The following is a 20,878-nucleotide window of genomic DNA, read 5'->3' on the forward strand; positions in this document are numbered from 1 at the left end:
CAACAGGATGCTGTCCCATAGGAAGGGATGGAACTGCAGCCAGGGAGACTGTGGCAGCATATCTTAGTGCCAGAAACACTAACCGGCAAACAGTGTTGCAAGAAACTGAATGACCTCATCAGAACAGCAAGAGTGAGTGTAGCATCTTTCTGTATCTGAAGTTTTCATGGATGATTGCTGTTTTGAATCAGCATAATTAAGGACCCCATGCACCCCAGACATTCTCTCTTCCATTTTGTTTGGGAAAAAGATACAAAAGCCTGAGGTTACGTACCAACTGACTCAAGAACAGCTTCTTCCCTACTGCTGTCAGACTTTTGAAAGGACCTACCTTGCATGAAGTTGATCTTTCTCTACACCCTAGCTATGACCGTAACACTACATTCTGCACTCTGTTGTTTCCTTCTTTATGAACAGTATGCTTTGCCCGTATAGCGCACATGAAACAATACTATTCACTGTATGTTAATAATAAAATCAAATCAAATCAATCAAAAGAACAGCATGATCAATGGGTTGCATTGCAAAAGCCATCTCCTCAATCTGAAGCGGGGATGATTTGGGGAAGGGGGCAGACAGACGGAGGTTAAAAGAATTTGCTCATCCCCAGCTCGGCAACAGGCACTTCTCATACCCCGCCACAGCCTCCCAGAATGGCAACACAGCCCCCATTCCCCCCATCCCCGACTAACACACACCCAGAACCCATGCATTAATGACCACAGACAATGCTGCTTGACAAATCCTGAGGCTGAAGCACTGCCACTTCAGAGAGTTTTTAGCCCATCCCCCACCAATAACAGGGCTTGCTGCTGCTAGCACTAGGACCCAAAGTCAGTGCTAAGACTGAGGTCAGCGCTCTGACCCCAGGTCCGTGCTGAGAGGCTGAAGTCGAATCCCATGAACAACTGCAGCCTCCTCATCTGTCCAGACATATTCGCAGGCCACCCAACACAAAATGCAACATGGCCACCACAAAACAACCAATCCCGCCATCTCAACAGCACAGAGCAGAGACTTACCTTCTCATTCATCCTCACTACTTAAGCGCCACTGTCTTTGCTTAGTCTTGGGACCAGCTTGAAAACTGACCTGATTTTATCTTTCAACTAACTCTAGGGTTTGGAAATCCCACCTAGAGATGGGAAACAGAGGCTGGGTGGGTATTTTTCGAGAAACAGAAGCTGGGTCTATTTTTGTGTCAGAAACTCACCTCCAGTGGGAAACTGAGTTCTGGCTAGGGGTGAGCCCTCAGTCATTATGCAGACCACTTTCCTGCCCAATTAAAGCATGCGGGGGCAGAGGTAAAGACATCCAAGGCAGCCATCATAGACAACGGTTCTTTTCTTGAAGGATATTATTAAACTAGTAAGAGTGCAGAAAAGATTTACTAGGATGCTAACGGGACCCATTTGGCTTGTCACCAAATTCTCTGACTTCGCTGCAGCGGGAGAGTGGCAGGAACAGCAGGTGAGATTGTGCCCTTAAACTTTAATAGAGGCAATTAGAAAGATACGGAAACAAGAGTTGGATAAAGTAGGTTGGAAACATAGATTAAAAGGTGAAACAGTAAATAAGCAGTGGCATAATATAAGGACAAATTTCATAATTTTCAATAAATATTTATTCCATTAACAAAGGAAGATACTATGAGAAGGATAAATAATTCATGGCTAAATAAAGAAGCCAAGGATAGTATCAAAATGAAAGAAATTGTGCATAATGCTGTAAAGCTTAGTGGCTGGCCACAAAATTTGAAAATGGGGACAAGGATTATATGGCCCATCCCACCCATTGGGGTATTGTGGTCCTGCTGAAGTAAATGACAAGTTAAATAGCCTGCAACATCCACCAGGCCGGGACAGGCTTCTGGATCACTCGCTGATGAGCATCTCCCAGCTAAAGACTCATAGCAGGTGGAAACAGGAACATTCCAGGGAACCAGCACTTGGAGTGGTACCAGAACCCAGGAATTTGCTATATCCCTTGCCGATGCTAGGCCTAGTCATCACACAGCTGCTGGAGCTGCAAAGGCAGAGTTGTGGGTATCATGAAGGGATTACCGCTGCCCTCCTTGGAGTTCAAAGCCAATTGGAGGAGTCCCATCACCCTATATACAAGGAAATGGTATCATCACTGCAGTAGGCTGAGGTCAACACTGCGACGTTGGTGTCCACAGTGGAATCCTTGGTGCAGGACATGGCAAGAGATGTCCGCACCTTGGCTCAGATATAAGCTCCATGGTGCAAGGCTTTGACTATATGGTGCAGGCACTTGTGGGAATCCAGTTGGGTCAGTGCCAGAGGATGGTGAGGATTCTGGATCTTACTCCAGCTGTCCCTCCCATGGAGGAGCACAGGGATCTAGGGACCCAAAGGGAAAAAGATTAGCAGGAATACAGCCTAGGGCCCTCCAGGCAGGGCATCCTGGGTGTCTCCAGCCCATCTGATGCCCCATCCCTGTGCATGACTCACCTCCAGCTCCTAACACCGAGGAGGGCAGCAGTCAAACGTCCGTGTTGCCTGAAAGCAGGCCTGGTTCTTCAAGTTCCTAGAACCCCAAAGGATGTCCACCAATGTCATCTCAGGCACAAGGGAGTGGAAGTCAGCAGAACATCTCAACCTCAGCTGTGGGTCCTGGGAGTACACCTAGACATAGTGATAGGGTGAGGAAGATTAATAAACGATAGGCATTTAATGGGCATGGATGAATGTGGCACTGATGTAGATAGGTCACCATTTTGTTTTGAATGTTTGGCAATAAATGTCACTTCATTCACCCATAGATCTTCCACCCTGTCTGTTCATACCACTGGGGGAACCACTGCACTCACCCAGTGCTTCATCCCTGCAGACTGTGAGAATGGCAGTGCTATGTCCCTCGCGCCCTCTTGCCAGACCCCAGTAAGGAAGGACAGTCCTTCAGCTGTGATACAGATGGGAACTCAGGAAAGAGGACACGAGAAACGCTGCCTGCATACCAGTTCTCACAACTCCTTTTAAAGCAAGGGGCGCCCCAGCATGCAGAAAAGGTAAAGGCTGCAAGTGACTCCTTCTGATCCCTCTCCCCTAGAAGGTGATTCTGGGAGCGCCAACCCCCGGCCCCATGTTGAACCTATCCATGTCCCCTGAGTCCTCTCCAGTGTCCCCTGAGTAGCGCACACCACAGAGGCAGCTAGCTGCAGAGGTTCATGCTTATGTTGACCTGCTGGCGCCCACTGAATATCTGGTGAGGGGAGGAAGTGCTAGTTAATGACATACTAATGTATTAAAATGAGTTTTTTGTGGTCCCATGGCATGTTTGACCCACTCCACTGGCGAGGGGCAGGTAAGATTGGAACTCAGAAACTCACTGGCATGAATCGTTTTCTCTGCCCAAAGTGGGTAATTTCACATTTATCCATGTTATGCTGCACCTGTCATTTATTTGCCCACACACTCAACTTGCCTGAATTACCTTGGAGCCTCTTAACATCCTACTCACCATTGCTATTCCCACCAACTTTCAATCTGTCAGTAAACATGGAATTATTACATTTCATTCCCTCATCCAAATTATTGATGTATATTGTGAATAGCTGGGAGCTAGGACCTAGGATTCCTGTGGGACCCCACTAGTCACTGCCTGCCACTTCGAAAAAGACACATTTATTCCTACTCTCTGTTTCCTGTCTGCTAATTAGTTCTCATCCATGCCAGTATATTACTCCCAATCCCATCAATTTGCTGATGCTATAGCTAAGAAAGCCCACCAATGCCTCACCTCCACTTTCTCAGGAGGCTAAGGAAATTCAGTATGTCCACTACAACTCTCATCAATTTTTACAGATGTACCATAGAAAGTACCCTTTCCAGATATATCACAGCTTGCTATGGCTTCTGCTCTGACCAAGACCACAAGGAACTACAAAGGGTCCTGAACGTAGCCCAGTCAATCATGCAAACAATCTTTCTATCCATTGACTCTGTATACACTTCCCACTGCCTCGACAAAGCAGCCAGCATAATCAAGAACCCCATGTACCCCGGGCATATTCTCTTCCACTTTCTTCCATTATTGAAAGGATATCAAAAGATACAAAAGTCTGAGATCACGTACCAACCGATTCAAGAACAGCTTCTTCCCTGCTGCCATCAGATTTTTGAATGGACTTATTTTATATTAAGTTGATCTTTCTCTACACCCTAGCTATAACTGCAACATTATTTTCTGCGCCCTCGCCTTTCCTTATCTTCTATGTACTCTATGAACAGTATGCTTAGTCTGTATAATGTTCAAGAAACAATACTTTCACTATATACTAAACAATGTGACAATAATAAATCAAATCAATTCAAAGCAAGTTTGGGGAGTTGTAGATCCTATTCTTGTTCCCATTTCTTATGTTTTCATAATGGATATTTATATTATTAGATATGTTTCCAATTTTATACATTAGATATACTTGTACTGTTGATGTAGAATATTTAAGTATATTTTAATTTTTTTGAATTCTGTTTTCCACTATTAATTACTACATCATGAGGCACAACAACAGCTGAAGGGCACGTAGCCCTTTTTAATATAGTCCAGGAGAGACACATTGTTATGGATTCCATTGATTTTATTAAGAACTTGTGAGGAGTGCTGGCATGTGAGATCCATAACTCTATTATACAATTAAATTCATTTGTGACTTGCACTCCCTGTAAGTCTCACACTTACTTCCTGTCACACTTGAGCAACCACAGGTCAAATTCCACCTGACACAGCAATTGCAGGATGAGTCAGGACCATACAAGGGTCCATTGACTTCGGGCGGGATTTTCTGGTCTTGGAGTGAGTGAGGCTGGAAAATTCCACTCTAGGTATGTTCTCTTGTGTTTTAATCAACAAGTAGCTTACTTGCCATTTACTTAATAGGTAGATTTGATGTGAGATGAGCTTGATGCACTTGAAAGCATATGCATCATAGCTAATTTATATTTATTAATGTGCTTTTATCCCTAAATCATAAATCGTACTGCCCCCAAAGGTATAAACTAATCGAAAGCCAGAAATTGAGTACCCCAAGCATGATAACAGGGATTAAATAATGAGGTGCAAAAATGTTTATACCAAAAGTGTGAGGTGCAATAAGTTATTTTTACTGCTGTATAAATAATGGATGGCCAAGAGTTAAGACGGTTATCATATCTAGATATTGAAAGGATATCAAAAGCAATGACAATAAATCTTGAAATCTTTTAAATACAAGTTGAATCCTGAAATTAGGTTGCTGCCTTAAAGTAACTGTGGATTCTGATTATTTTTAATAAGGCATTTTGTAAAGTTTGGGGAGTATTTCAGCAAAACAAAAGCTTTACATGTGTGTGGCTATTAACAAGTGAATTTTGTGAATCTGATAAATTCTCACTGAACAATAATGATTATGATATAATTGCAGCAAGTTCATCAACAATTAGATTTTCCCAAAAGTTAACCTGTAAATTATCACTAACAAATATTACAAGAATCCAATTGTCCATCCTTTGCAGATAGAATTACGAGTCAATAATCATCATGCCACAACAATCTACTCAGCTCTTCAGAATCAGTAGTTATTCAAAAATTAGTCTTTGTTCTTCCACAGTCTTGTTGGACCATTACAGCTCACTGGGCTGCTGGCGTTCTACAAACATGTTCTTGGCTTTTTGTCATTGTTTTGTCTCAGGTCTTGTTTATTTCCTTCAGTTCTTTCTCTATCACTTGTCGTCAATCCATCTGCTGTCTGTCTCGCTTCCCTTTCTCACCTGCTGCTATCTACTGCACTGCTTGTTTTAGTAATTGTTATCCTATTCTGTACATGTCTAAACTATCATAGCTGAGACATCCCTATTAACTCTTTCTAATGTTGTTGCCTTAGCTTTGAAAAAAATTTTCTCATTACTAAACCAGAAATTCTTTTAAAACAAATGTATTTAAAAAGGTGGCATTTTTGGATGATTGTTTTCAATTCATCTCCAGTCTTTTATCTTCTGTGCCATTATCTTATAGATGATTTGTCTTGTTTTATGCAACTTTCTTCCATTTTTATTGTTTTACCCTCCCTTTGTCTTCCCAGATCTCACTACAACGGTGTCTAAAATGATGTGCTGCCAATCTTTTGTCAGGTCTCTGTTAATGCCATCTACAAGAATGCTGTTCATTGATATACTGTACCATGTATAACCTCACTTTTAACCACAGCAGTTTACAACACAGAAGGAGGTCATTTGGCCAATCATGCCTCTGATGGTTGTTTGCTTGCAGAATCAAAAACTAATCCCACTGCCCAGTTCTCTCCACACGGTCCTTTATTTTCTACAGCTTCAAATATTTATCCAATTTTCTCTTAAAACATGCAATGGGCTCTGCCTCAATCATTCCCTGTGGCAAACCATTCCATGCTTTAACTCTCCACTTAAATATATTTCTCCTAACCCCTTTTCTCACAGTGGCGGTGACAATTTTAAATTTATAGCCCCCTTAATTATTGGCTCAACAATCAGGGGCCCATCAAAACCCTACAGTTAATATTAGAGCTTCTATTTAATCTCCCATTAGCCTTATCTGCTCCAGTGAAAATAATCCCAGTATCTCAAACCCTCTTCATAATTAGAAAGTCACAGTATCCTTATTCAGTTAAATTGTTGGACCTCCTAAGGACATTGTTGGCACCAACTCTTTGAATCTACATGTTAGTCTTCACTGCTCCTTCATTGGTAGCACTATCTCTAAATGTGAAGTGATTAGTATTCTTTCCGTTTTGCACTGAGATTAAACATAGCCTTACAGTACAAACAGAATGTCTGACAGGAATCAATGACATACAGCTTTTATTACACTCAGGAGGTCGTCTTTTCTAAGTTACTCACAATTTTATTGTTCGGGATTTAGTCTCTCTGCTCTTATGCAAAATATTCCCTTTCTCACCAATCCTATTCACTATTAGTAAGATCATGAAATAAATGTTTGCTCTCTGAATTATGTAGGTACAAAATTAATTCAACTTATAGAAATGAGTATTTGATTATACTAGTTCTGAACAATAGAAACATTCACACATGGCATCATCTCTCCAAGCCTCCTGAAAGCTTATTATTAGTCTATAACACAAGGAATATATTTCTGCATCACTGATGCTTAAGATGCTAATTTACGAATATTCTAAAAATTAATCAGCACAAATGATAGCGATGATATTGACTCAGCACCTATAGATCTGTTCTGCCAGAGAACTATTGATGATTGATCAGTCAGTTTGACTTGTTAATGGGACCTGGAGGAGTTGACTTATCACTGGACATTTGATGTCACTCAGCTTTAGACAAACTGAGTAGAGTGGTCCTAGCTAGATAAGCAGTAAAGGATCTTACCGGTGATCTGTGCTGGTAAACTATGTGCTTTTAACATAATACCTATGTGCATGGTTAGAGGTTTTCTGAGTCTTGCCTATTTGTGTCGTGAGTAGACTTATGTGAGCTGAGTTCCGAGCATCAGGCAAACAGAGAGATGTATCTGTGCGCATTTCCTCTGTAGTTTGTTTCAAACACATCATGTTAAGCACAGTGACGGCCTTCTGGCAGACATCCAGCTGATCTAAAATTGTGCAACCATTCGAGCAGAGCAAATTGAAACCGCTGGAGGTACCTGCCAGCTCCTGGGAATATGCTGGTGTTTCTTCTGTCCCTGCTTGTGGACAGAGCCTACACTGATCCTAAACATGACCACTGAGCAGGTGAAGACTTCTGACAGTGGAATGTCCCATTTCCTTGCTGTTCCTCAAGGCTGAAGGCTAGCCTGCCAAATAAGGAGAAGAGGCTATTGAAGAGTCCAAGCAAAAGAAGACGTCCATGAAAGAATTGAGGCCTGGACATCTGAAAAGAAAGGTCAGGAAACAATCTGAAAACTTCTGAGAGAAACCAACCCTCCCCCATCCCCCATGAACAAAACCACTGGGTGAACAGATATTCCCGGGGGTAATGTCCTGACAATCACTCCCAACACCACATTTTGCAGCCTCCAGAGGCACCCAAGATGCATCCCTTTGATATGAGCACCTGTCAACCCCATGTAAATAGGTGAGTTTGCATTAACCACAGATATTTCATGTAGCTGAGGTCACTGGTGGATGCAACCCTGAACAATGTCAGACCCAAATAAATTCAACAGTGCAGCTACTAAATTGAGCTTCATAGCACTTGTAGTTTCAGTATTACGAGTATTGCTTTGGTCTCAAAATACAGTCTGCTATGCACATATACTTCCAGGTTTCTCTGCTGGTAAACTATATGCCTTTGATAGGTTAAAATACAGCAATATACATGTACATGGTTAGAAGTGTCCTAAGCATGCAGCAGTCCACTTCTGATGAGGGTATAGGAATAGGCATCAGGGATGTGCAGAGGACGTAAGCAGATTCAGGATTGGGACATGAGTCCCAGTGCTGATTTGATGCCATTGTTGTCACTTAGATCTCCCTGCTCCAAGCTAATGTTCTGTCCTCAATACACACACAAAACTGTACATGCACTCAGCAACATTTACAGATGTACCATTGAAAGCATTCTTTCTAGTTGAGTCACAGCTTGGTATGCCTCCTGCTCTGCCCAAGACCGCAAGGAACTACAATGTAGCCCAATCCACCATGCAAACCAGCCTCCCATCCATTGACTCTGTCTACAGTTCCCGCTGCCTTGGCAAAGCAGCCAGCATAATTAGGACCCCACACATCCAGGGCATTCTCTCTTCCACCTTCTTTCGTCGGGAAAAAGATACAAAAGTCTGAGGTCACGTACCAACCGACTCAAGAACAGCTGTTTCCCTGCTGCTGTCAGACTTTTGAATGGATTTACCTTGCATTTAGTTGATCTTTCTCTTCATCTTAGCTATGACTGTAACACTACATACTGCACTCTCTCGTTTTCTTCTCTATGAATGGTATGTTTTGTCTCTGTAGCATGCTAGAAGTAGTACTTTTCACTGTATGTTAATACGTGTGACAACAATAAATCAAATCAAATCAGCAGGAAGGAATGTGCCACAGGCACTATTTAAAGATCAATTTAAATTGCTGATCAATTTCTACTGGAAGTCAAAATGCTGGAACTACTCAGCAAGTCTGACAACAACTGTAGAGAGAGAAACAGAAATTGGAATTATCTGTTCTGGAGAGTGGTGGGGTGGGGCAGTTAAGCCACTGTGATTCCCACTTGATGGATTTACATCTGATTAATTACGTGTCTGCGAGGAGCATGTGGAATCTCACAGTGGAGCAGGCAAGGTTTCATCCACCCCACCATCACCTCATGAGGTCAAAGATCCTAGTGCCAGATTTAAATGGCCCCGACACAGATATTCACTCACTGCAGGACAGGTGGGCTGAAGCTGTACTTCAGCATGGCAGCTAAAAGAAATAAACCCTGCTCCACAGTTCAGCGAGGCCTCCCTAGGGATTGTTCTCCTGGCCATTGAGGCAAGGCCAGAGACCCTCTTTCCGAGGGATGAGAGCAGGAAGTCCTCCACCTGACTACACCAATCTGAGAAGAGATTGCTATGGAGATCATTGCTCATGAACTAACAAAATGGACTGCCCTGCAACGGGTGAATGATCTGATCCAGCTCACCAGGAGAAGTGAACCGTGAACCTTCTCCTCACTCCAAGCTCACACTCTGCTTAGCGCATCAGGCAGTTTAAGGGTTAGAGTCCAAAGGGATGTCACGCATTATCAGCTAATGGGGCACAGACTGAATGTCTGCCAGCCACGTGAGATCCTGCACAAATGACATTTTCATGGCATGGGGAGAGCTCAGCACACACAACGGGCACGCATGCTTCGGAACTACTCACAGTCAATCCGTCTGTCTTTACACAAGACAAGCTTTCCCTTAACAACAGGGAGAGCTTGAAGACTGGAGGTGATCGGAGGTGGAGGGAAGGGGACACAATTGAATTGAGCAGATTCTCACAGTACAAGAAGCAGGCCAAATGGATCACTGGATAGGATAGAGATCAATTGGCCTCCCCCAACAATCCAATGTCAATCCTTCCAGCCTACCACACATTAACATTGACTGTGAGTGATCTATAGAGTGGGAACCTGCTTAGTCAATCACTAATAATCTCTTTTCCCTATTCCAGCCACCAACAAGAACAGGAAGAGGGCATCTTCCAGACATCTCAATACCAGCCCCCAAGTCACCTCAGCAGGTCTGACAGCATCTGGAGAGAGAGAAGAAAGCTAACTTTTCTCATCTCGGTGACTGCCATCCAGAAACATTAGCTACATTCTCTCTGCACAGGGGCTGTCTGACCTGCTGAGATTTTCCAACATTTCCTGTTTTTGTTGCTAACCATTAACAAATGTTTTTCCTCTTACAGACACCTTGCTAAGTTTCTGTCACACTTTCTTGAGTGCATCTCTGTGTGCAATAACATTTCTGCCTCTTGAAGGCTGCAATGGCCACTGATGTTTTCACACCATGTTTGAACGTTCTTACTTGTGTATGCTTACTTTACGATGTACGCTGTTGGAGTGTTTATCCTATCCTACGGAGGTTAAATGTTTCCTAGATTACTATGCCTTCCAAGGATGCCGTCTTGTTAGGCTGGAGATGACTCATGCTTCCTTCATTATCAACTTCAGATTGAAGATCATTCATGAGATGTTGACAATTACAATGAAGGACTTATTGTCTCCTCTGCATCACAGCCTCAGGAGAACTACTTTCATATTAACTTGTCTTCACCTTATTCCTTCTGGAATCTTGTCATTATAAGATTGTCATGGGCACATCTCCCACATTGCTCATATGGATCCTCACGTAGTTTGTCTGAAACCTTGCCCTCTTCAAATGCATCCTCCTTATCTGAGGAAATGTGCATCTCCTCCATGTTTCCCTGTGGCAAATTATCCCTCCTTTGCAGCACTAGGTTGTAGGAGGCACAGTGAACAATGATGATGTGGAACTCTCTCTGTGGCGCGTATTGGAGAGCTCTGCCTGAGCGGACCAAAAATCTGAAACATATCATAGAAATCCTACAGTACAGAAAGAGCCATTCGGCCATCGAGTCTGCACCGACCCCAGTCCCACCCAGGTCCTACCCCCATATCCTTACATATTTACCCACTAATTCACACATCTCAGGACAAATTTTTTTAAAGCATGGCCAATCAAACTAACCCACACATCTTTGGACTGTGGGAGGAAACTGGAGCACCCAGAGAAAACCCATACAGGCAAGAAGAGAATGTGCAAACTCCACACAGACAGTGACCCAAGCCGGGAATCGAACCCAGATCGCTGGAGCTGTGAAGCAGCAGTGCTAACCATTGTGTTATCGTGCCACCCTTTAAAATCTTTAGTATCTTTAAAAGACCAATAGTGTGGTCTATTAAAGATCTTATAATTGAATGTGCAGCATTGTAACTCCCTTCAGATGCACCCTGTGGACAACAGATGGTCATGATTAGTCATGTTTCCATGGGGCACGCCTTGTCAACTGCCTATGCACCATGGTCCCTCAAAGATCTATGGCACCTGCAAATGGCTCAAGTGACAAAGTTGGGTGAGAGGGTGAGCTGTCATTCCTGAGCTGTGCCGAAGGAGGCCTTTTCCTCCTCATTCATAGCAAACCTATCATGAAGGCAGCGTTGCCTGATGCCTGCGTTCTTAACTTCTTTCTGTGAATTAATACAATTGGGCAATCAATGTTAGTTGTTGATGATTTGTGTTCTCCATTTACGAGGCAGCTGTGTATTCAGCCCTTGACTTTCCCTTAGTCCCACATCACATACCAAGGTCGCCCATTTGCAGGATGACATCACCCTGGAGGATGACAGTTTGCTGATGTGTCGTCTGGGACACTAGTGTACATTCATGCCATACAGAGCCCTCTAACATGGCCCTCACAATCCCCTGACAGACTTTTCAATATGCCCCCAATAACATGGTTTGAGCCCCAGGACATTCTCTGACTCCTCCTCGGAAAGTCATACAACCCTTGCCTCAGAGCAGACTTTCCCTACTCTACTCTATTCCTTGATCCCTGTCCCACCCCCAGTCTGTCTTCTTCTTCCCTCCCATATTTCACCACTGCCCCAGTCCTGCCTCCATTTACCCCTCACTGCTTCTATTGCCTTCCATTTCAATACTCAGTGCAGCTTGTGAAACAAGAACCCACATCTCGCAGCAACATTCTTAAAGGTAGGCAAAGGCAGTGTCTGTACATATCTCAAAGTTGTTGATGAAATAAAGGTGTTAAGTGAATGGTGGGAGACAGACCATTCCAATTGTCTAATAGCTAGGTGCTTAATTTAGAGGGAGAATGTTATTCCAACGAGCATTCATAATATGCAAATGAATGCAAATATGGTTCGGATCAGCAGGACTCTCAATTTGCCCTTAACCCACAATCAAAGTTGGAAGAATTTCAAACTAAATTTCCATTGATGAAAAACTTTTTTTTCCATCATGCCAGTGTGGTACCCTGCTCTCCATGATTCCTGTTACTGACTGGAGTATAAAATTCCACCCAGAGTTAACATTTGAAGTTGATATGAATCTTCTTCAGAAATGGGGATCCAATGCTTTTAAATAAAAACACCTGCCTTTCAAATGTTTAAGAATCCAAGATCTAACAACCAATGCTGTTCCAGATCTTACTTCCCCGTCATTTCCCTCAGACCCTATCCTTCCTTTCCAATACCCACTTCTGAATAAAATACCAATTCTGTTTCTCACTCTACAGTTGCTGCTGAGTATTTCCAGTATTTTCTGTTTCCATTTCAGATCTCGAGCATCTCCCTGCTACACAGCTTACATTGACAGTGGTGACTATTTGCTTCCAAGACTTTTTTCAGTGTTTCTCTGGACGGGTCTCCTGACCCCCTGTGAGTAAAGAATCTCTCGCCTTCTTGCCACTAGTTGCATCCCCGTGATGTATTGGGGAACATTAGAGTGTGCTGTTTGGCCTTTTGAGCTATTTCCACTCTTCTCCCTGCCCAGGAACTCTTCTGTTCCAGTACCAGCTACAGCCAAAATGCAGCTCAAAGTACAAGTTAGCTATAAGAAGTGAAGGGAAGCTTTTGTTAAGGTCCTTGAAATTGCATCCCCCCTCCATCCTGCCCTCCCCCCCACACTGAGATGCACAGCATGTTTATCATTGGGCTGTACAACGCAATGGCTACAATATTTTGGATGGTAGGGTTTCCTCTCCAACTATCCTCGGAGCCAGTGTCAAACATTTTGCTATCAATATCAGCCCCAAGCCATCTAATGCTCCAGTGAACATTAATTAGCTGAGGATGGGATTTTGCAATCCTCCCCCACCGCCCCCCCCCACCCCTGCCCCCCACCTCAGGAGGAAACCCCACATCAAACTAACTTGGCTGGTAGATCTGTAGTCCCGGCAGCCCCCAGAAATTGCAATGGGCAGGACTGGCATTGAAAGCAGTCCCCAGAGTCCAACTTCCAGGAGACGAGGTTTATGAAGTATGAGTTCCTCAGGGCTGGGACGAGGGGTGAGGCTCAGCGGATGAGCTGAAGTGGGAAGGGGTATCGGTGGAAATGCTGTGGTGGGGGAACATTTGTAGGGTCCAGATTTTGTTGGCGGTGGGCAGATTGTTGCAGAAAGGAAGCTGTTGATGGAGAACCTCCCACCTTTCCACCTAAGGCCTGAACAGGATCACTTTTGAGGCAACTTCTCACCCTGAATTTCTTTTGCAAGCCTGACAATTCAGGCTGCTGGGAAACAGCGCTAAAGTAGATCAATTTGGAGGCATCAATTTGAGCAACAACGGATGGACTGGATGACCTAGGTGTCAACCATCCCACCCTAAAATTGAGAACAGTTGCGAGCAGGTGGGTGTCTAGTGGAAAGGCTATCTGAGGAATTTTGTGGGCCAGTTCTGCTTGCAAACCTGCCAGTTAAGGAACTTAAAATTCTGTCCTATTATTTAAATGAGCAGGTAGCGCAAGTTTGTGTGTGTCACAGCAAATGGCATGGCCTAGTGCCTGTTACTGGTAAAGTATCAGTGGGAGGGGTAAGATGAGGATCTTAAGTGGCCACTTCGGGGACACAAATGGCCTGTGGGGGGGGGGGAGATCATATTTAACCCTTTCTGCCCCTGACTTAATCAGACAGAGTCAGATAAGCGCCCACAATTTCCTTTCCCATCATACAGCTTCCCATCCAGGGGAACATTCAATTCTGCCCAGAGAATGTTTCACTGCTCGGTAACCTGTTCCAAGTACTTTCAAGCCTATGCAAACATCTGAAATATAACCAGTAAAGCATAATGAAAAAGGGCAAGATGGATTTGTCCTTTTTCCCTCTTCAGTGATTTTTCACCCACTCTGTCCCCCAAAAGGCAGGTAACAAGTTCACAATGATCCTGTAGATGATCTCAAGAATAATCAGCAAGATGTAAACCAGTATATAGGATCAACCCCACCCAAAGAATCTCACACCAAATCACCATTTTGTTGAAATTTAATACTCAAAGAATCTACAGATGGCTCGAAAAGCCTTTTGTAATAGTGACGACTATCTATTTAGTTTGTAGAATAGAATAGAATGGAATAGAGTCCCTACAGTGCAGAAGAAGGCTGTTCAGCCCATCAAGACTGCACTATCACAATCTCACCCAAGTCCTTTTCCTGTAACCCCTCATATTTACACCGCTAATCACCCTGATAATGGGTCAATTTAGTATGGCCAATCAACCTAACCCGCACATCTTTGGACAAATTTAAATTTAACATTACGGTGCATTCCTTTTCTTCATATTCTAATAAATTTTAAAATACCATTTAAGAAATTACTGTGCTCTACAGCATTTGTGAAAAGCTTGATAAAATCCAGTTGTATTTTTAACACGCAGGGAGTGTTTTTTTAATGTGGCACCAGGGACTTCTTTCCACTTAAAAATATAAGAGGGATGATTTAGCAAGTCTTTGCTTCCAAAAGGAAGGGTCACCAGCAGGGTGATCCTGTGACCCACGTTCTCATCCAGTGAGGCTCCGAGCCAAAAGAAAGCCTTACAAAATCACCCTTGGAGAGCCAAATATCAGGTGGGTGCTCAAGATATAATATCTAATGAAATGTGACATTAATAATAGAAATCTGAACTTTGTCTAATTATTCCAGATAACAGTTTGAGGATATCGCTGACAAGGTGTATTAATGCTCCAACTGTAGTGTTGGTGCAAAGAGGTTAGGTTTCACACCAATGCTTCGGTAACAGTGTAAGTGTAGCCTGGTTCCAATTTTAGCATTGGTGTGAAATAGTTTCGGTTACACACCAGCACTGCACTTGTGGAGTGTGAATGAACCCAGAGACACCTCTTCTTATCCCACCTGTATCTAACTTGCAGAAGAATAATTCCTCTGGTATAAGCAAGTGAGGTAGAGTTACCACCTCGAAGACACGTTTTCTTATACCACCTGCATGTAACGTGGATTAAAATAATTCATCTAGTATGAGAGCAAATGAGGTTGAGTTACTACAAAGGTACATCTGATATGCTGAAATCTGCAATGTAAAGATTATCTGCTGTTTGCTAAGGTTAAAGCAAACTTATATGTATGCAATCAACAAGCCAGAACATAAAAATATTCAGGAAACATTAGATTAGATGGAAATGACAACATGCTGCATTCGTAACAAAAGTAAAAAGAACAGGCAGGGCATTGTGGACAGGAAATCCGGATCTGCAGCATTGCTGGACACAGCAACATGAGGGGGGTGTCTGGCAGCCCATTCTGGGAAGGGTTCTCAATTTAATATTCTTGGTGTATGATGGAAACCTCCCAACTAGTGCTTTCATGATCGCACTCAGCCCTACAAGCTGATTTGATGCTCTATTTCTCAACTCAAACCACAACAGGTCCACTCTACACTTTTGTTTATCATTCACCAAGGAAACATTCCACCCGGCACCATGATCACTTAAAGAGCCAGGCACCCAATGTTTAGACAGAACTTAGAATAACGACTGCTGTCGTAAGCTCACTGAAAAGCTGTGGAACGTTTTTGTAGGTTTGGTGGTGAGTTCCTGGATTTGACAGAGCATGTTGCGACCTCCTCATTGAGAGACACAGGATTTGATGACATCCACATAGGTATGGCGCAATAGGTATGGAGGCAAGAGTTAGAGTGCCTCTGGGTCTGCAACACAACAGGGAGATGGAACAGAGACTGCAGAATGGGCAACTTCTTTGTGATGCTGTTCGTTGTGTTGGAGCTGGATTGCTGAATGTTCCTTAACAGTGATTAAAGACTGTCTGGCCAATGTACCCAACATCTTACTGTGCACTCTCATCAGCATTCTTCTATATGTAATCCATCGCAGTCCTCGTTATCAGAACCTACCTGTCATCTCACTAACCGGAGATGTGGCACACAAACTATTCTTTTGCCCTTGTCAGCTGCTGGCCTCTCATGCCTGGTAGCATGCAGATCCTAACTCAATATTAGTCTTTAAAGCAGGTGCTAAACTAATGACTGCAAGTGTCAGATCAAGTGACAGGGGCCTCTTCATTATGGTACAGAGTTGCTCTGCTGTGATTGGGCAGCTGGTAATTCTTGGTGCCTGAAAGCAGAAAGGAAAAGGCTGGGTGAAGTGCAAAGCAAGAGGTCGATGGTGATACCATCTGCGGTTTGTAGGTTATGTCAACATAGCAGAATGAGGGTGAGCTGGGAGTTGAGAATAGACACAGGGGGCAGATGTACCACCACCTTCAATGTGTTGAGAGATGCCAGGTGCCATGATCTCCGTTACAGTTGGCCTCCTGAGGCTGGGAGCAATGTCTTCCATACAGCTCAGGCGATTCAGCTAACCTTAGCCCCCTCCTGTTTTGCTCCCTGCTATTTGGGTGGTTCACTGGCCCCATTCGCTGCTGGTGGGAATGCTGCTGAAAAGGGCGTCAGGCCCAAAATGAGACTCCCACCAGTTGTGAACATGTTTGGGATTCACCCAGCCTGCCTCCTGATTGGGTCCTTACAGGGACTTCATAGAAAGCTGAGAGCCTTTGAAGTACTTCCAAACCATCTGAAAACCTTCATTTCTATTCAGTTTCTGTCCAGTCCTTTTAACTCTCATTTGATTGACAGCTTAATAGTTTTTTCACAGCATACAGTCAGTTGTGTTTATTTACCTGGCTCTTCAAGCTTGAATGCATCTCAAGTGCCTCTATTGTTCCTAACCACAATGTTTACACAAAAGAGAAACTGAAAACCACTTAGCTCCATTGAGATTGCCTGCAGCTGGGACGACAAGCAAAGGCTCTTACCTTTCTATGAAGACTCAGAGGCATGAAACAAATGTTGTGTTAAAATGATGGGACTGAGCGAACAGCATTGAAGAAGAGAATACCCCTCACTCCCTCGTGACTTCTGTCAGTTAGAGAACTTGAAAGAGATCTTCTCACACCTGCAGCTTCCTAGAGAGAGAGCAAGGGGAATCCCTTCTGCAGAATGGAGTGCTATGGTGATTTGGAAGGTTACCAGCTAATCAGAGGGTATGGAGATAAAAGCTACCAGGTAATTTCAAAGGTTTTAGAAGACAGAGACAATAATGAACATTTTACCCCAGAGTGGTGTCTGAATTCACAGTTCTGAAACTAAACAGCACTTTTCCCAGGGCTAGAAGGGACAGTCTAGCCATGAGAATGCCATCTCAGGGGAGAATGGCAACATCAGTCCCCAATCCCAACCCACCCTACGCCCAGGACTCTTGGGAGACCCTGCCTCTGCAGCCTGGCAGCGGCAGAGGGGCACACACCTTCTCAACCCCCTCAGGATCCAAGGCGCCAGGGTGTCAGTGCGAGGGTTCCAGGGGTCAGTGCACTGTTGGCATTGCCAAGAAGTAGGGCTTGAAAGTGGGGGGGGCCTGAGGGAAAGGGTCTGAGGGGGTGGTGGCTGAGGTGGTCAGTGGCTGAGAGAGGTCTGAGGGGAGAGGGAGGGTAAGAGGGAGGATTGAGTCACCCTCATGTTGGGGGGAGAAGATGCTCCTCTTTTCTGAGGGGTTGGCGGTGCTGCCTGGGTCAGCGGGAGGTCACCATTTCAGTTTTGGGGAGAGGGAAACCTGTCTGGGAATGCGGAGCTTGGGGCACCCTTTAAAAAGAGCACCCCAACCTTTGAATAGCCAAGCTGGCCAGCGTGATTTTCAAGAATCATGAATTTGCATCTATCAGGTGGGTGAATCTCACCTGACAGGCACTGTCAGTGCCAGCAGGAAATACTCTGATTTCCCCACTGGCAATGGGAACTTAGAGGTGATTTGGGTGAATCGCACCCATTGTGCCACCTTGTCCTGCAGAAGTGAGGGAAGAATGTTATTGATGCGCCTGCCACAGCTGAATAGCTGGGGATATATGGAAGCAGCAGGAGCTGGATGTAAAGCTGGCATTATTGGAAGGCATGTGAAGGTGAAGTGAAGTATCTGAAAGTTATACCAGGATGTGGAGTGCCAGAGAATGCTTCTGGGTGAGATGGGCATGTGGTGGATTAAGCAGTGTGAGCAGCTAATTGTGTGGTGGGATGAGGTGTCACAGAAGATGCATTCATTGACCTTGATTAAATATGGTGAGGTCATTACACATCTTGCAATACTGCTGCCAGGTCCTTCAGGCCAGGAATTGGCCTCCCTTCACTCCTCCACCCAATCCCTTCTGAAGGCAGTTCCTGAGAGCCTACGACCTCTACCTCTCATCACAAGAAACTAGGGCATCTCTCCTTTCCAATTCCAGCAGTAAAGTTTCCAGCACAGATCTATTTGTGCAGCACCTATAGCTACCATTGCTCCACTGAGCTCCCTTCTGCTGAATACAGTTCCTCTTTAAGAGAGACATACTGCCTTTAAGAGAAGCATCATGTCAGATGGCTAAATACGGCCTGGCCCCTTGTTGAGCACTCAGGCAGCCAGCAGCATGGACCCCCATTCAGACCAAAATACAATCAGCTACATGAGAAGACAGCATCAAGTTTACATGATGTCCAATTCCATGGCAATAGGACTGTAAAGGTCTCGAATCACAATCCCTACACCCAAAAAATGTCATGGAACAGCTCTTTGGTCCCATACAATTTGTTGGGTTTGCATTGTTTGCACTTGAACAATTTAAGGCAAGTTGTATTTGTTTGATTTTTCTTTACATACCTTGACCTTTATTTATATTGCTGCATTGTGTAACTTTGTCAACTCAGAAATACTGTAGCATTACATAAATCGAAATTGGAAAGATAGCTCTCAATCCTGATAGCCTTGCCTGAAAAGCAGTTTCTATACTATACTTTGACATGTCATCGCATAGGTATCATAGTTCTTCGATAAAATAGTTTCGTACATACTGGCACAGTGATGGAAATGCAGAAGCTCTCTGCAAATATAAGTGTGTAAACTGTCTCTTTCCCAAACTTATTGTGCACATGGATAAAATTAATATTAATTATTCAATAAAGATTAAGCATGGATTTTACTGTCATTGGGCCTAAGAAATCCTGTTAGGGAGGGCACAGAAAGACAAGGAAGTGCGTGGGAATCCTTAACATTAGGGCCTTGCTGCTCCAGAAACTCAAGGAGATTCCTCAGCTGGCACAGCTGAATCAACAAATGTAAAGGCAGAGTGCTCCCATTATAATGAGGTAAGAGGAAGCATTCCCAGCCTGATGTCAGCTTGCCATCATCAGATAGCAAAAACAAGTGAAAAATGTAGAGGAAAATCAAGCTCTGGTGGTGTCCATCCATTATAGCCATTCATGCCAGCCATCAGCAAGCCATGTATCAACTTCTCAGCTGCAGCGGTGTCAGGTCAGGCGGACATAGAAAGGGATAAAATTACAAAAAAAGAAACTTACCCAACAATAAATGCAAAGATAGAAAGCTGAATAAAGCTGTACGCTGGCACAGTAGTTAGCACTGCTGCCTCACAACACCAGCGACTTGGGTTCAATTCCAGCCTTGGGTGATTGTGTGGAGTTTGCACATTCTCCCCATTTCTGCCTGTGTTTCCTCCAGGTGTTCTAGTTTCCTCCAACAGTCCAAAGATGTGCGAGTTAGGTAGATTGGCCATCCTGAATTGCCCTTTAGTGGCCCAAGATGTGTAGGTTAGACGGATTAACCACGGGTAATGGATAAGGATAATGGGGATAGGATGGGGCAGACGGCCTGTGTAAGATGCTCTGCCAGAAAGTCAGTGCAGACTCGATGGGCCAAATGGCCTCTTCTGCACTGTAGGGATTCTATGATCCAATGATTCTATGAAGAACAATGAATGAGGCCAAAAATGCATGCACTAGCAACAGTGTTACTATGAGACTAGCTCGGCCTGTTCTCAACTTGGATGCTTGCCTGTGAGTTAAGGACAAATCATTTCTTTTAAGTAAAGCATTTAGTGACCTCACAATTATTTGTTTATAAATGTTTAAATGTAAGGCATATTGCATGTATCATTTTTAAATCATCAAACCATGCTCCTCAAAGCCAAAACCATAACTTTTTAAATTGGAATCTTTTGTTGCGTTTAATAGTTTAGAATCTAAAATTCAATTAGTATTGCTTGGCTAATCTAATACTGCAACAAATTACATATTTTTTAAAATATTGGTCAATGTTTTGATTCAAATTCCACTGATCTGATTGTTTTAATGATAGTCTAATATTAAGGACAGAGGGGGAAATATTTAATAGTAAAGCATTAATGAAATGTGTGGTTTTGCAAGATTCAATTTGACTTCAGTACTCAATGTCATAATGTATTTTGGAAAAAGTGATACAGACAGGGGCACCATTTTTATTCTCTTAAATAAATAATCTGAAAATTGTGTTTTTTCATTAAAATTGAATCAAAGCCCATTTATTGTAATGTCCCCTT

The sequence above is a fragment of the Carcharhinus amblyrhynchos genome, chromosome 11, assembly GCF_965287045.1.
Source record: "Carcharhinus amblyrhynchos chromosome 11, sCarAmb.v2.hapA, whole genome shotgun sequence".
Classification (NCBI taxonomy): domain Eukaryota; kingdom Metazoa; phylum Chordata; class Chondrichthyes; order Carcharhiniformes; family Carcharhinidae; genus Carcharhinus; species Carcharhinus amblyrhynchos.